Below are 15,271 nucleotides of genomic sequence, written 5' to 3'. Positions count from 1 at the left end.
GTTCCCCCTCACCATCCTAGAAACTGTTTCAAGCATTTTTCGATATCAGCTTTCGTTCGTGAGATATAGCCCATTGTTACTTTTAAAATTGACACACTGTATTTCATTTCCATCTGAAGATCACAAATAACACATTTAGTTACGTTAAATGTGTTATTTGGGATCTTCAGATGTGATGTTAAAAAAAAATTGACAACCCTTTTATTCCCTAACCCAAATCTTGATTTTCTCGACTACTTTATTGCGGAATTTGTTATAACAATAGGTGTCGGGTACGTTGAGTGTTATATGAGAGAGGAGGCACACAAAGCTTCATTTCATCTTGAAAATTGGCGAAATTAATTTTGGTTGTTCAACCTTTGGCTTTGACGTCTTTTGTTGTGCTTCAAAACTTACGGAAGTGATTCTATCATCTATGGATGCAAATATTCCTTTTTCATTAAACGACATTCCAACGGCAAACATTGGTTACTACTAGCTGAACAATTTGCGCCCCACTATACATTCGATTTTCTGGGAAAGGCACCACTCACTATTCTCACAGTAGAATTCACAATGCCGGAAATTACTTTTCGACAACGTCGAATTCGCAAATGAATTCGCACCAGTATTTTGCAGACTTTTCAACTTATATTACAAGAAAGGGGTTTTCCACATTGTCTCCAACCCCCTTTTTTCTGTATATCAACGACTTATTAGAAAAAACCAAGAATCCAATATATTGCTTTGCTGACGACAGCACACTTGTCTCGTCATTCTATTTGAATTCCAGGACATCGGCTACGGAGGCACATCTTCATCGGCAGTAGGAGGTTGCATATATCAATGAGGATCTAGAAGTGATTTCGAATTGTGGTGAAAGTAACCAGGTTCAATTCAATGCCGCAAAAACCCAGGCATCGGTTTTCTGCAAGAAGAAAAATGTCCCTGAACTGGATATAATGATGTCAGGTGAGACAGTTCCGCTTTCTGCTTCGATAAGTTTGTTGGGGGTTGAAATGGACACCAATATGTTTCGACATAATCATGTCTCTGGAATAGCAAAAGCTGCTTCTCAAAAGCTTGGAACATTGTTCCGAACTAGAAAACTGTACACACCTCAGCAACTTTTAATACTTTATAAGGCTCAGATCAGTCCTTCTTTGGAGTATTGTTCTCATGTATAAAGCTCTGCCCCCAAACATACCTTGGAGTTGCTGGATTTCATCCAGAAAAGAGTCATCCGTCTGATTGAAGACACGAACATCACGTGCAACCTTGATAGTCTGGAACATCGAAGAAAGGTTGGAGATTTGTCTCTCTTCTATAGATACTTTCTCGGGAAGTGTTCAACTGACTTGGCACATTTGATTCCTCCAAGAGCGATACGTATCAGAAATTCGTGACCGGATGTGGCTGCTCATCGTTTTAAGGTTCAACTCAGTACACCTTAAACTTCACTGTTTGAGGACTCTTTCATCTGGAGAACTCCGTTTATGAGGAATAAATTTTTTGAGAAAGTTTTTCCAAATGGATTTAATCTTCAGCGATTCGAATCCAATATGAATGGCTACTTTCGCACAGGCATGGCTCTGAGAGCTCCTTAAGGATTTTCCTCTAGTGTTTGTGTTTTGTCCTTAAAAAAACACAGATATGTAAAAATAAAAAATGGAAGTTTTGAATAATTAGTATGTTTACAATCTACGAATTCAAATTGTCAATGAAATAAGTAAAAAATAAGTATGGTAGGCGCTTTTACTGAAAAAAAAAAAAGATAATGATGTACTTATACTGTACTGAAAACTATAAACTAATTTGGAAGGTCCTAGGTAGCAGTCATGTCACCACTCTCCTCATCAATCTTCGATATTGATCAGATAAAAAATAATAAAATCGTTGAGCGTAGCGTAACCTGAGTAAATATGTAAATACTACGTCCAACAATTTCATTACTTTTTATTTGATCAATACCGTATATTGATGAGGAGAGTGTTGTGATGACTGCTACCAAGACCTTCCGAATTATTTTTTAGTTTTCAGTACATTATGAAATCATATACCCATTTTATGCTCATTATGATTGCCCTCTACACCATACAATTGAAATTAATATCTCGAAAAGTTCGCAAAACGAAAACTGTGCGCGTGGAAATAAATTCGGTGGCCTAACAAACCCATGCATTTTTGTTTTGAGTTGTCTATGGGTAGATAGGTAGATACATATTTTACATATTTCTAAACTGGTTTGATAGTTGTGCACATACTTTCATTTGCAGAAAATTGTCTAATTTCAAGAAGACAACTTCAGGAATATTTTTTTAATGTTTTGATTCTACTTTCAATTCCATTAAATTACTTCTTGATACGAAATTATGCAGACACAGTAGATAAAAAACAGTAACTCTGTTATAGGAAATGATAATATATAGGGTGTTTAAAATTCGATCACCATTGGGATATCGGAAACTATGAGAGATACGAAGATGGTTAAATTGGAGCTAAGTTGTGCATTCACCTGACTAACAATATGCCGTTGAGAAAGTTCAGAATTTACGATTATATCCAGAGATATCTAGAAAAAACAGAAATCTATTTTATGAAGGATTCGAAAATAAATTGCATTTTTATATTTCCAATGTTTCCCTGCTACATAATGGTGTTTTCAGATTTGCGATCCGACGTTTCGACTTCCGGTCACCATCGTCAACCTTATTTTATCTTAGTCAGGGCACTACATTGGATTCTTTCTGTTCTGAATTGAACCAGATTTTACCTTTTCAATGATGTATCATAAATTATCATTCTTTTTAGAAAAATATTAGATATTGAAAAAAAATTTTTCTTATCATAATAGGCTTTGACTTTGATGTTTCTTAATTTGACTTTCAATCCGTTACCCTAAATTATATTTTGTTATTGTACAAGTCATTGAATTTTTGGTGAAAAATGGCTTTCAGGAATGATGAAAAAAGAAATATGATACAAATTTTTCACAAATACGATAGAAACAGTATTAGGACATCGGAAATGTAGTTAAACTTGAATTCCGAAAGACGACAACTATATCGAACTATGTTCAAGTTATTGGATCAAAATCTCACCGAGTTTGGTTCGTTTGAAAAGCCAATGAAAAAATATGGAGACAAAATCAACAATCAAAATTTGATAAATGAGGTGTGTATGAGGTGAATTAGACATTGTGTTCTTTCCAATGAAAATAGGACCTTGAACAAATAACCATAATTAACTGAAATATGAAGACTAAAGTAAATCATAGCAAAAGCTCAAACTACTGGACTTGTTCATGATAACACAACTGAGCTCTTCTTCGAAAATTATTCATTGCATGATTAATTTTTCTTCTCCTCAATCTTCCAAACTCTCTAACAATGCTGTGTTGAAGGTCCTCAATATTTTGATATTCCCTCTGACCATAAACCAGTGCATCCCATAAAAATGTATCCATAACACTCAAGTCTGGAGACCTTGCTGGCCAACTCACTGGCCCATTATTTCCCATCCATCCATCACCAAACCTTCCAGTCAGGTAATTAGATACTTGTCTGGTAGTGTGCGGTGGAGCATCATCATGTTGAAATCAGATTTTGTTATAGTTAGCCAAAAGTAGATCATCCAAATAGTCTTCGAAAATCGACATTAAAACTGGTGACAGGTTTCTACATTCAGAATTACGTCAGATAAATGAGGATCCATAATTTTATCTTTGTAAATTTCTGCCCATATGTTAATACTAATTCGCACTTGAGGACGAATTTCTCGGAACTGCCTGGGGTTGTTTATGCTCCAAATGCGTTCGTTATTTCGGTTGAATATCCCACAATTCCCCATTTTCCAGGAAAACAGGAAAATCAGGTCTTCTTATCAACCAATTACAAAATTCTAATCGCCTTTCTGGATCACCTGGATGCGATTTTTGAGATATGTGTATTTGGTAATAATTTAAACCGCTTCAAGCACGTGTATGACAAGTATTCATTACAGAGGAAATTTGACGTGTAGATTTCCCCGGGTTAATTTTCATTGAAAAGGACACAATGTCTAACTTACCTCATACATATCTCATTTATCAAATTTTCTTTAGTTTCCTGGTCCATTCTGTCTCCGTATTTTTTCTCGGCTTTTCAAATGAACCAAACTTGGTGATATTTTGATCCAATAACTTCAACATAGTTCGATGTGGTTGTCGTCTGTCGGGATACAAGTTTAAATACATTCATTTTTGATATCCTAACACTGTTTCTATCGTAAAAAATCAATGACTTGTACAATAGCAAAATGTCATTGAGTGTAACAGATTGGAAGTCAAATTTAAAAACATCAAAGTCAAAGTCTATTATGACAAGATGTAATTTTTATCAATATCTCCAATTTTTCAAAAAGAATGATAACTTATGAGACATCATTGAAAAGGAAAAATCTGCTTCTATTCAAAACAGAAAGAATCCAATATAGCACCTATAAGAAAAAATAAAGTTGATGATGGTGGCCGGAAGACGAAACGTCGGATAGAAAATCTGAAAACACCATTATGTAGCAAGAAAAAAGTGGTAATGAGGAAGTGCAATTTATTTTCGGATATCTCCGGATATACTCGTAATTTCAGACTTTCTCAACAGCATATTGCTAGTCAGGAAAATGCGCAACTTTATACTAATTTGACCATCTTCGTATCTTTCATAGTTTCCGAGATCCCAATGGTGAGGATCGTATTTGAAACACCCTGTATTATGTTTCAAAAGCCACCCACTTAAATTGAATTCGAAAAGTTACCACTCAAATAATTCTGTTTGCAACATCCCTTCCTTTCAACTTATTTTATTATTTCTGTTACGTTTCAGTACTTTGCGCAATGACACGAAATATTCATTAAATTCACCAGACTGGTTTTTGTACTACTTCTACTTGAAGGTTGCCCTTCACATATAAATAGCCCGATGCGTTAATATTTGAACATAACCTGGAAACGGGTGAGTAGTTTCATTTGTGCTTTGAATAATTCACTTTGGTAGACTTTACGGAAATCTAGTATGAAAATGAATGTGAAACTTTTTCGAGAATATACATCTGACGTTGATACATATCTATAGAACGACAGCTTCTAGAACGAACTAATTTTCTGTTGAGAATTTCCTTTTACTTTAGAGTGTTGTTTTATGATTTTGTTCTTTTTTTTTTTTCTTGTTGAAAATTCAAAATTTTTGTTTCGTCAAATTCAATTTAACATTTGAACTTAACAAAAAATAAGTGATAATTGCACAAAGAAACTTTCCCTCAGTTATCTCAAAGGTGCGATTTTGTTCCCTCCTTTTCATGAAAGAGGACGTATGCTTCTCCACTGACAAGCGATTTTGGTGAAATTGGTGACACGTGTGAATCGTTGTATTTGTGCCACGTGCCAGTATACGGGTGTCTACAGTATTCTGTATAATGCCCTCTTTAAGTAGTCCCACTGTGATTTGAAAGTGCATATAGTTTATAAGACAAGTAGCCACATTTTATGCTGCAAAATTGTCCATATCCAATTCTTTTAGAGGAAATTCGACATCATTCAATTTGACTCTAAATCTTTCCGTTGGAGAGAATATTTTCAATTACTAAAATATGGGGATACTTGTGGATTGATAGAGATTTTGTGCATTTTCTCGTTTTCTTGCATTTCAATCACGTCGGTTTTTCATTTCCATCCAAAGCTTTTTCTCTCGTGAACGAATCCAAGCATTGCTACAAATTCAATTGCTCGGGTCTTTATGGCTAGGTTAGGTTCAAAGTGAGTGGGTCTATTCCCCTCCGCCGCAACCCGCAAAGGTTTATTGTGGCTCACACCTATTCACACTCGGCCAAATAAACCCAGCTTCTTAACGATGCCAATTAGAATTGAAATTTGAAAAAAATTAACGTCATCAATGTATAGATTACAAAATTCCCTATCGATTAGGATATACAGTGACACAGTAGAATGCATATTTATTGAGATGTGAAGGTACAAAAACACATGATAATGAAACGGACAAAACTTTTAAAACAACCCAATAATATGAAATTTCCTTTCCTCTATGATAATTAAAGAATAAATCATATAACAAAAATTACAAAAAACGAAAATATAAAAAAATTGATTGAAAGTAGAACATTTCCAGGAGACATTCCTTTTGAAAAACTTTTTCAATTTGATTCAATCGATAAAATACCATTTACATTCCTTAAAATATGTCATTATGGTACATATTTCATTGCTAAATGTGAAATGTTGGATTTCGATTCGCATGTTTCAGTGCCAAATAACGTGAACGATTTTCTAACGACAAATCATGGTTCAACAAAGGTTTCGAGCAAGCTGTCGCCTGTTGCAGTATCGCAAAAATCACAGTACCGAAAATTCTATGACATTTTTCAATGCTTGTAACAAACGCAGTTCATGAATAATATAAATCAAGAAAAGCATAACCAGAAAAATGAGAATAGATTTCTTAACAATCCCAATGGCTATAAATCTTTCTAATCAGTAGTTGAAGCCGTTGTTGGACTCAAATGTCCTTTAGGAACAAATCTGTGGCGAACCGATAATGTCGTTATGCCTGAAACTGAAAGACAAGCCATACAGAGAATATCCAACATGAAGCAGGCTCCCCAAATCGGTCTGATGAAAATAGACGAAACTAGTTGAAACTAGAGCCCATAAACAAATCATACGGGTATTTCAGATCTGATAGAGTTTATTCAAAACATTGATGATTCACTACCAGACAGTGTTGTTTCGGCTCGTTAAAGGTCAGTGATGCTAGGCTGAACCACGAATGCTTCACTCGATTCAACTATTCATAGGGAACAAGCCTGATTAAGTGAAGTCGATGACATCTCGCCTTTCAAAGGCGTCAACTATGGGATTGACAAAGATAAATGAAATGAGGGTGGCAATGCATTCGTGGTTCAACCTAGAATCGCTGATGAGACCTTTGGCAGGTCGAAAACAGCATTGTCTGGTATTGGAACATGAATGTTTTGTTCAAGTATCAGCACAAACTGTAACCCAAATACCCAAATTTGTTTCGTAACAACGATGTCGAAAGAACAAAAATACCATATGAGCAAACCTAAACACTATCACTTGTTTTGATCAACTTGAACGTAGAGAGTTTTTCAAGGACGAATCAAAAGTACTACAGGAAAACCCTCAAGGCGCTCTCAGAGCGGTGCCTATGCCAAATTAGCGATTCACATTGGATTTGAATCGCTGAAGATTATATACATTTGGATAAACGTTCTCAGGAAGTTGAGTCCAACTAAACGCAGTTATCCATATGAGAGAGTTCTCAAACAGTGGAGTTCGAGATGTACTGAGTTGAACCTCAAAACGATGAGCAGCCACCTTTCGTCGCGTATTTCTGATATGTACCGCTCTTGGTGGAATCAAATGTGCCAAGGTACTTGAATACCTCCCGTGTTTCTATAGTATCTATAGAAGAAAGACGAATATCCAACATTTCTTCGATGTTCCAGGCTATCAAGCTTGCACGTGATGTTCGTGTCTCCAATCAGGCGGGTGGCTTTTTTCTAGATGGAATCCAGAAACTCCAAGGTATATTTGGGGGCAGAGCTCCATACATGAGAACAATACTCCAAAGAAGGTCTGATCTGAGCTTTATGAAGGATCAAAAGTTGCTGAGGTGTGTACAGTTTTCTAGTTCGGAACAGTATTCCAAGATTTTGAGAAGCAGTCTTTACAATTCCATTGATTGTGCCAAGACATATTGGTGTCCATTTTAACCCCCAACAAACTCATCGAAGCAGGAAGCGGCATTGTCTGACTTGACATTACTATATCCAATTCTAAGACATTTATTTTCTTGGAGAAAACCGATGCTTGGGTTTTTGTAGCATTGAATCGAAATCAATTCTAGATCCACATTGAGATATGCAACCTTCTGCTGCCGATGAAGATGTGCCTCCATAGACGATGTTCTGAAATCCAAAGAGACAAGTGTGCTGTAATTAGCAAAGCAATATATTGGATTCTTGTTTTTTTCCAATAAGTCGTTGATATACAATAAAGAATGTTGGAGATAATATGGATCCCTGGAGAACACCAGCGTTGACGGTGAAAGTATTCGAAAGATATCCGTCGACGGCCACTTGCAGGGAACGTTCTTTTAGGAATTTCAGTGTGAGTTAAATAATTTTTCTTGTTGTCAAACCCACTCGACAAAAGTTAAGCCGTTCTTTCCTACCTCTTCTTAGGTAATTACAAGGTAACTGACCGCTACTGTACAGGTAAAATAATGAAATGATTTTGACGCTCGAAATTATGAAAAGATGTTGTAGATAGATGAAACGAAAAAATTCATCAGCAGAAAAAGAAAACAGAATCATGTAATTTTAATTTGTGTTTCAGTTTTCAAATAAAATTATGAATATTTATAGTTATGAATCATGAAGCTGACCAGAAATAGTATATCGTATTCATGGGTACATCTTTTGTTCAATTTATAACGGACCTCTTCGATTTCAATGGAGTCATGGTATGTCATAACTTTTTTCTCCCTGAACACAAAAAAAATTATGTCGAATATCCACTCAAATCGATCGAAAACCCCCTTGAAAATTCAAGGCACGGCGCAAAAAGCGTATATTCCCTCGTGAGCACCACTTCCGCTAAATTACGACCAGAAAACATAATCCCATAAATTACTATTTACCATCAAATCTGTAGGACTTGCCAAGGGTATTTACGAGTCTTGGAAATGAGGTTGGAATACTGTTCAGACTCTTTGTAACCAGTATATCATGGGTGATTGACAGGGATCCAATAAAAAGACAATCTGCAACCGTTAACTGCCGTCAGATGACGAATGTGTATCTGCCGTGGAGAAGGGGGGTTCGTTATGATTTCACCTGACGATTTGAAAAAGTTAATCAGCAATCCGCAACAAATAACAGATAAAAAATTCGATCCCAATGCCAACAAGATTGAAATTAATAAGGCAGTAGTAATACTATATGAACTTCAGTCATTTACAAAAATCAACTACAAATTATTCTATATCATTATTTCGAAGTGACTTCTGAATCATGAACTGTGAAAACAAAACTTAATGAACCAGAATCACAGAATTACTCACTGAGTAATATTAATCAGGCGATAATGAATAAATTAATGAAAAATGAGCATTTCTCATACAAAGCAATAACACCAGCTTGAATGTCACCAACTTCAACCAGTAGAAAATGTAGGGGATAGGTAAATCCAAAATAATAAGTGACAAATCCTTTGTTCTTTCAATTTCCACCTTAGCCCGGTGACATACTTCGCGATTTGCTAGCGGTTTTTCCACGATATTTCACCATTAAATGGTGGTATCCCTTTGGAAGCAGAAGGCAATCGTGCTGGAAGACGCCGTCCAAGGAGGTACGACGTGCACCTGTACCACCAAAAGAGGAACCAGGACAAGATATTTTCTGTTTCATACAAAACAAATATGAGAATATGCAGACGAGTTTTTCACCTATTACCGAATGTCCATAAAGTCGTTCGATGAACATGTTACAATTGTTCGACCTTCGCTACAGAAATATTGCACCAGAAGACTACTCATCAGCATTGAAGGGAGGCTTACTGTTGCATTGAGGTTAGTTCAAGTTCATAAAATACTACATTGATCACATATTTCTTTTAGCGGAAGACATGACCGACACATATCTTATGGGAAACTTGAAAATAGTTGAAATAAATATATATTTGTAGTACATAGTCGCTTTTGTCCCACAAACAAGGGTGAATTTCTACGCCACGAATTGAAGTTTTCACTTCCATGATCGAATTACGATTGAAAAACCGCTCGAAAATAGCCATCATTGTTCAATTCGTTTACCTGGGTTGTCCCCCTACTTGGTCGCCCTTGCCCTTTGATTGTCACTCGGAATCTAGCGACCGGTCGGCTGTACAAAATCGCCGCTGTTGAAAATCGCAAACACTGTCTTATTCCATTCAAATGCAGGTATTGGCATAAAAATAAAAAACCGCTCGGAAACTGCGCTGGAAAACGCATTAGAGATTTGGAGATTGGAACTTGTGCCCTCAACAACAAACTTTACATATGTTTTCCATATCAGTTATGCTCTGTGTATACGTTTTCGATGATGAATGAGGACTCTTTCACACGGGGAGCTACACGTCTCCCGCTGCTATACGGGAGCGTTCATCCCACCTATTTACCGCCCTTTCACATCGGGAGCCTTTTTAGTTTCTGGTTCTTTGAGGTCACTCGTAGAATGGATCACACGCGAGCTGTTGTCATATACCTTCCTACCATCAACACAAACCTCGACGACAGAAACGTCAACGATCAAGAATAGGATGGATAAAGTTGCAAAATCTACGTTGCGCACCTTGCAGACTTCATTTAGGTTCTTATAAATGTCGACACTTTAACCCAAAGAGCGGGTCGGTTGCAGACAGCACTAATTAACAGCTTTACATCGTAATTTGCCATGATAACTAGTGTGAAGCGACAACTAGGGAGGGCCGTTATCACTCCTCGTGTGGAAGCCTCCACTCTTCCTTTTGCATTTTGAGGAGGAGACGGCTTGAGGTGCAGGAGCCGTGAGAGCTCTCATCTCTCCAGACGTGGCGGCTACCGCTCTTGCTAAAATCACAAAAGAATACAACAGTGTACTCAACGTCAATCATACTTCTGATTTTACTCTAAGCGTCCTTTCACACGGGGAGCTTCACGTCTCTCGCTCCTGGGAGAAAAGAAGGCTCTATGCGCCAAAATTCAACGAGTCCAATATAGCTTTCAGACGAAGAGCGGGAGCCGCCACGTCTCGGGAGACGAGAGCTCTCACGTCTCCTGAACCTCCAGTTGGGGAGCCACGTCTCCTCCTCAAAATGCAAAAGGATGAGTGGGAGCTTCCACACGAGGAGTGAACATGGCTCTTCCTTGTTGACGCTTCACACTATTCATCACGGTAGATCATGTGGAGCTGTTAATTAGTGATCTGCTCTTTGGGATTATAAGGACCGAAATGAAGTCGTAAAAAGTTGGATAGAAGTCTGCAAGGTGCTCAACGTAGATTTTGCAACTTGATCGTTGACGTTTTTGTCGTCGAGGTTTGTGTCGACGGTAGAGAAGGTATATGGCAATAGCTCGCGTGCGATCCATTCTACGACTGACCTCAAGGAGCTAGGAGCTAAAAAGGATCTCGGTGCGAATGGGCGGTAGGTAGGAGTGATTAACACTCTAGTATAGGAGCGAGCGACGTGGAGCTCCCCGAATGAAAGATTCCTAAGAGTGTTGTACTATAGATGTCTGCTTTTCGAATGTCAATTTGAGTTGATTCATAGAAATTATTTTTAGTTTCGATGAAACATTCATTTCATTCAAATTTTCTCTATTCGTACCCAATTGCGAATACTAACTAAACTTTCCAAAACAACAAAAAAACTCGTGAGTTTAAAAATTTCATTTTTGCCCAGACGAACAAGATGCCAAGCACATCAACTCAGTATATTCATTTATACAAGTATTCTGTTTCATATCGCGTTTTGCAGATATACATAAAAAATCGATTTTATAGTATAATGAAAAATTTTGAATTTATTTGTCGTTTTCAAACCCAAATGTAATTTCCTAAGAAATAAATTCAGAACGACTGCTTTTGTTTTTTGCCGATAAATTTCAATGTACGTAGATAGTAGAAGTAAAATATTTAACGAAGTCAAATGCGAGGGTGCAACTGAGAGTATCCAAGAAACTCTGAAATATTAATGTCATTGTAGTGCCTTCTCTTATTCATCGGTATAACACCGAGTTGAAAAAACGGCTTTTGCCAATATAGTGTATCAGTGAGGAAACTAAACAAGATCTGATCAGAATGGTTGTTTTGAAAATATGTACATGCGAGATTTTGTCAAACAGTTAAAAATTGAACAGTGACAGAGGGCACTTTTTCTCAATGCAATAGTACCCACTTCCTGGACCTTTTTTTCTTTGACAAAGGAGCATTTTTTCGGACTAGACCAGAAAGAATCACATTGTTGTTGTCATTGTATATATGAAAATTTTGGTAGGTATGGTTTTGATGAATGCAGTTGGTCATTACCATAACAGCGAAATAATGACCTACATCTATTTGACATGAAATCAGTTCACATTTTGATTTTTGGAAGTTTGCAATTCACAATAAACTATCAAAAGCATCTGCTGCTGCTACAGCACAATTATTGCCCAGATTCAAAAACATTTATATTTTAGGTTCATAACCGTATACAATCTGAAAAAATAAAAGCTGAGTTAATAAAGAATCTGCTGTAGTGCAGTTAAGGGCAAACTGAAAAGTTCATCCTGATAAGTATCTGCATAATTCAACCTACTGGAAAGTTCAATTAGTCAATCAATTAATATGAAACGAAGACTTTACCTTCTCTTTCTGACTTCAACAGAAGTCATTCAAAAATAATTTGCATTTCAAACACATTGAATCCATTAAATATCATCAATTGCCAGAATGTCATATGAATAATACTAGAATGTTTCTTCGCTTGTTTGAAGGTGATTGACAATGTTTCATGATGAATTTCATTAGTTCGGACTTCCATTGTCTGATATTATATAAAATGATATGAAATCCCTGAAAGAACTAATAAAGAAGAACAATTAAAAATGAATAGCAACATATATATGGAATGGTTGGAAACTCTAGCCATTGAAGTAGCCCACAAGATCAAAGTATCTGCATTTTTTGAAGACCCTGTATGAGGCAAATGAAAATATGACTCGGAGTGAAGATCCTCATAGTATCTCTTCACTCCATTTCGAATTTGATCGTTTTAGTGCAAGAGAGCATTTAGCATTTATAAAAGTTCATGTTTGGCAAAAAAAATATCGAAATTAATTTATATCTTCCAAACGGTAATAGATAGGTATAGGGAAATAGTATATGAATTTGTTGACGAAGTGATAATGAATCATAGAATGATATTATATACGGAGTGTTCTATTTGGAAAATCAAAGAAGCCGCTAATTTATAGTAGAAGCGACAACGCCGCTTCGTCTAAAATATTTTAGGCGTGTAGGTCATATTGACCTATGCATACTGTGGAATTTTTAGGTTGATCCGTTGAATAGTTTGCCAGAAACGGCTAATTAACGCTCATCATGAAAAGCCCTGTATTATAACAATCAACAATAAAACTATTAACGTTGGGTAAGTTGAAAAAAATCAGTTTTTCCACTAATCAGCAATAATTATGCAGTGTTGTATAAACGCCGACAATGGGCTACTTGGATATTGCACGAGAATTGTCTGCGTAGCGTTGTCAACATGGAGAACGTGTTATATCAATCTGACATGTGACAGTTCATGACTGACTTGGGTTATCGTGATAACAGTGAGAAATTATTTCTCACTGTAATAGCGGATATTTCTCGCTGCGTGAAAAATCTTTCGTTTTGAACGTATGTCATCGATGAGAGAAGTGGTACATTGTATAGCATCCGTAGAAAAAAACGAATATATGTAAACACCAGGGTTCCTATGTATCTTTATTCGTATCAAAGTTCATTAGGGGTGTAGTCCAAAACTAACCAAAATCTTGGTTATTCGTTCCAAAAGTATCCGCTGCTGTCATGTTCATGAAAAAATAGTGACAATTGGAACGTCGCATAGTGGAAACTATGATCGATCTTGGTGGACAAAATTCTGAAACTTGGCCATATTTAGTCTTTGGGTCCCAGATTCCGGAAAATATAATTAGAAATCTAATTAATTGTTTGACACGACTGGCGAGCGTACAGTGTTCAAAAATCAAATTTAGTTGCTAAAATCTTAAACTTTCCCACATTTAACGTTTGAAGTGCCAGTATACGGGAAAAATAATACAAAAAATCTAATTATTGACTCGAAGTGGCGTGAACCTGCTAATAGATGGATTTTAAATCATTCAGGAAATTATCGAAATTATAGATTGTGATACTTGATTTTTTTTAATTTTATTTTTCAATAATCAATGTACATTAACGTAATTGAACACAGGTAGATAAAAATAAAAAAATTATGAATATCTAACAACTAATTATCTTCTTCATTTGTATTATAATATGATGATCCAGATCGATCTGATAACTCTAGCTTTGACATGTCATCGTTTGGTTTCTCAAGATTTAAGTTTGATAAGAATAATTGTGCACTTCAGTAAATATAGCACATCTGCATATATAAGATAATTTTTTTGACAGGTTTCCATAGTGAAGCAACAGTAGGGTCGAAATTTTCTCGTATAGACGATGAATTCAAATTTTCAAAAGCCCATTATTAATTCGAGCGGAAGTAAGAATGAATTTCAGCAAGTAGTCTAGGCGAGTTTTTTTGGAAAACTTAACCCTCTCTTCTCCCCTGCTCCCCGTGATTCGTAGTGTTGTGTCTGAAAGAAATTATGTATCACCCAAAACGCAAAAAATCGCAAGTGTTCTTTGCAGCATTTGAAAATTAGAAGGATTTATGAAACAAATCCTACAAACAAATCCTTGGGGTGACTTGGGGGTTATGTAGTTTTTCGTTATTGAATAGGGGCATACATTTACACATTGCACAATTAACTCTACAGGTAGATAGCAGTGTATATTGAATAACGAGTGTAGAAATATAATGTATTACCTATCTCAGCAATGTTCATTGTTGAATAAAAGCAAAAATACTTTGCGCTACACACACCTTGAACATAATAAATGGTCATCGAGTAAAGATATTCCCACTGCCGGTTGTTAGGAACTTGTTTAAACAGGAATGAATATTACGGGAGTTTTTTCCCAACAACAAACCGTTATTTTAACACCTCGACACGTGTTTTGATCACCTTCTTTCTTTTGAAGATGATCACTTGATGATCGAAACACGTGTCAAGGTGTTAAAATAACGGTTTGGTGTTGGAAAAAAACTCCAATGATATTCATTACTACACCAAAGGTTTCAAACAGTGCATTACAAGTAAACAGAAATGATTCACTCATTTACTATTTATTTGTAAAGACGTTATGGCGGGAAATATTAGTATTGAGCGTCTCACCAACTGATAATGAAAAGGTCAAGTAGTCAGAAATTCCGAACTTTTAAATTTTCAACATTTTATTAAAACAACGATAAAAATAAAATGAAAACAACAAAATTGGCGCTCCGGGGCGACTTTATTGATTCCAGTGGCGCATTTGCTTTTTCAGCTGCAGGAAAACCCGGAAAAACCTGCAGCATCACATCATCTGAAGATCTTGATCTAAC

The 15,271-nt window shown here is 36.2% G+C and overlaps 2 protein-coding genes across 6 annotated transcripts in view; one reads left to right on the top strand and one right to left on the bottom strand.

Moving 5' to 3' along the window:
• LOC111507286 (uncharacterized) overlaps positions 1-15,271 on the bottom strand; it is a 495,004-nt gene that overhangs the window by 173,806 nt on the left and 305,927 nt on the right. The window lies entirely within an intron of this gene.
• The window catches only part of LOC111510262 (uncharacterized), a 261,734-nt gene that overhangs the window by 194,838 nt on the left and 51,625 nt on the right, over positions 1-15,271 (top strand). The gene's annotated exons all lie outside the window — the stretch shown is intronic.

This window comes from Leptinotarsa decemlineata, unplaced genomic scaffold, assembly GCF_025532065.1.
Source record: "Leptinotarsa decemlineata unplaced genomic scaffold, Ldec_3_MD MMD2_tig00026282_RagTag_RagTag, whole genome shotgun sequence".
NCBI lineage: Eukaryota > Metazoa > Arthropoda > Insecta > Coleoptera > Chrysomelidae > Leptinotarsa > Leptinotarsa decemlineata.
Note: the sequence above shows the minus strand (reverse complement) of the source record. Positions and strands in the feature narration are given on the sequence as shown.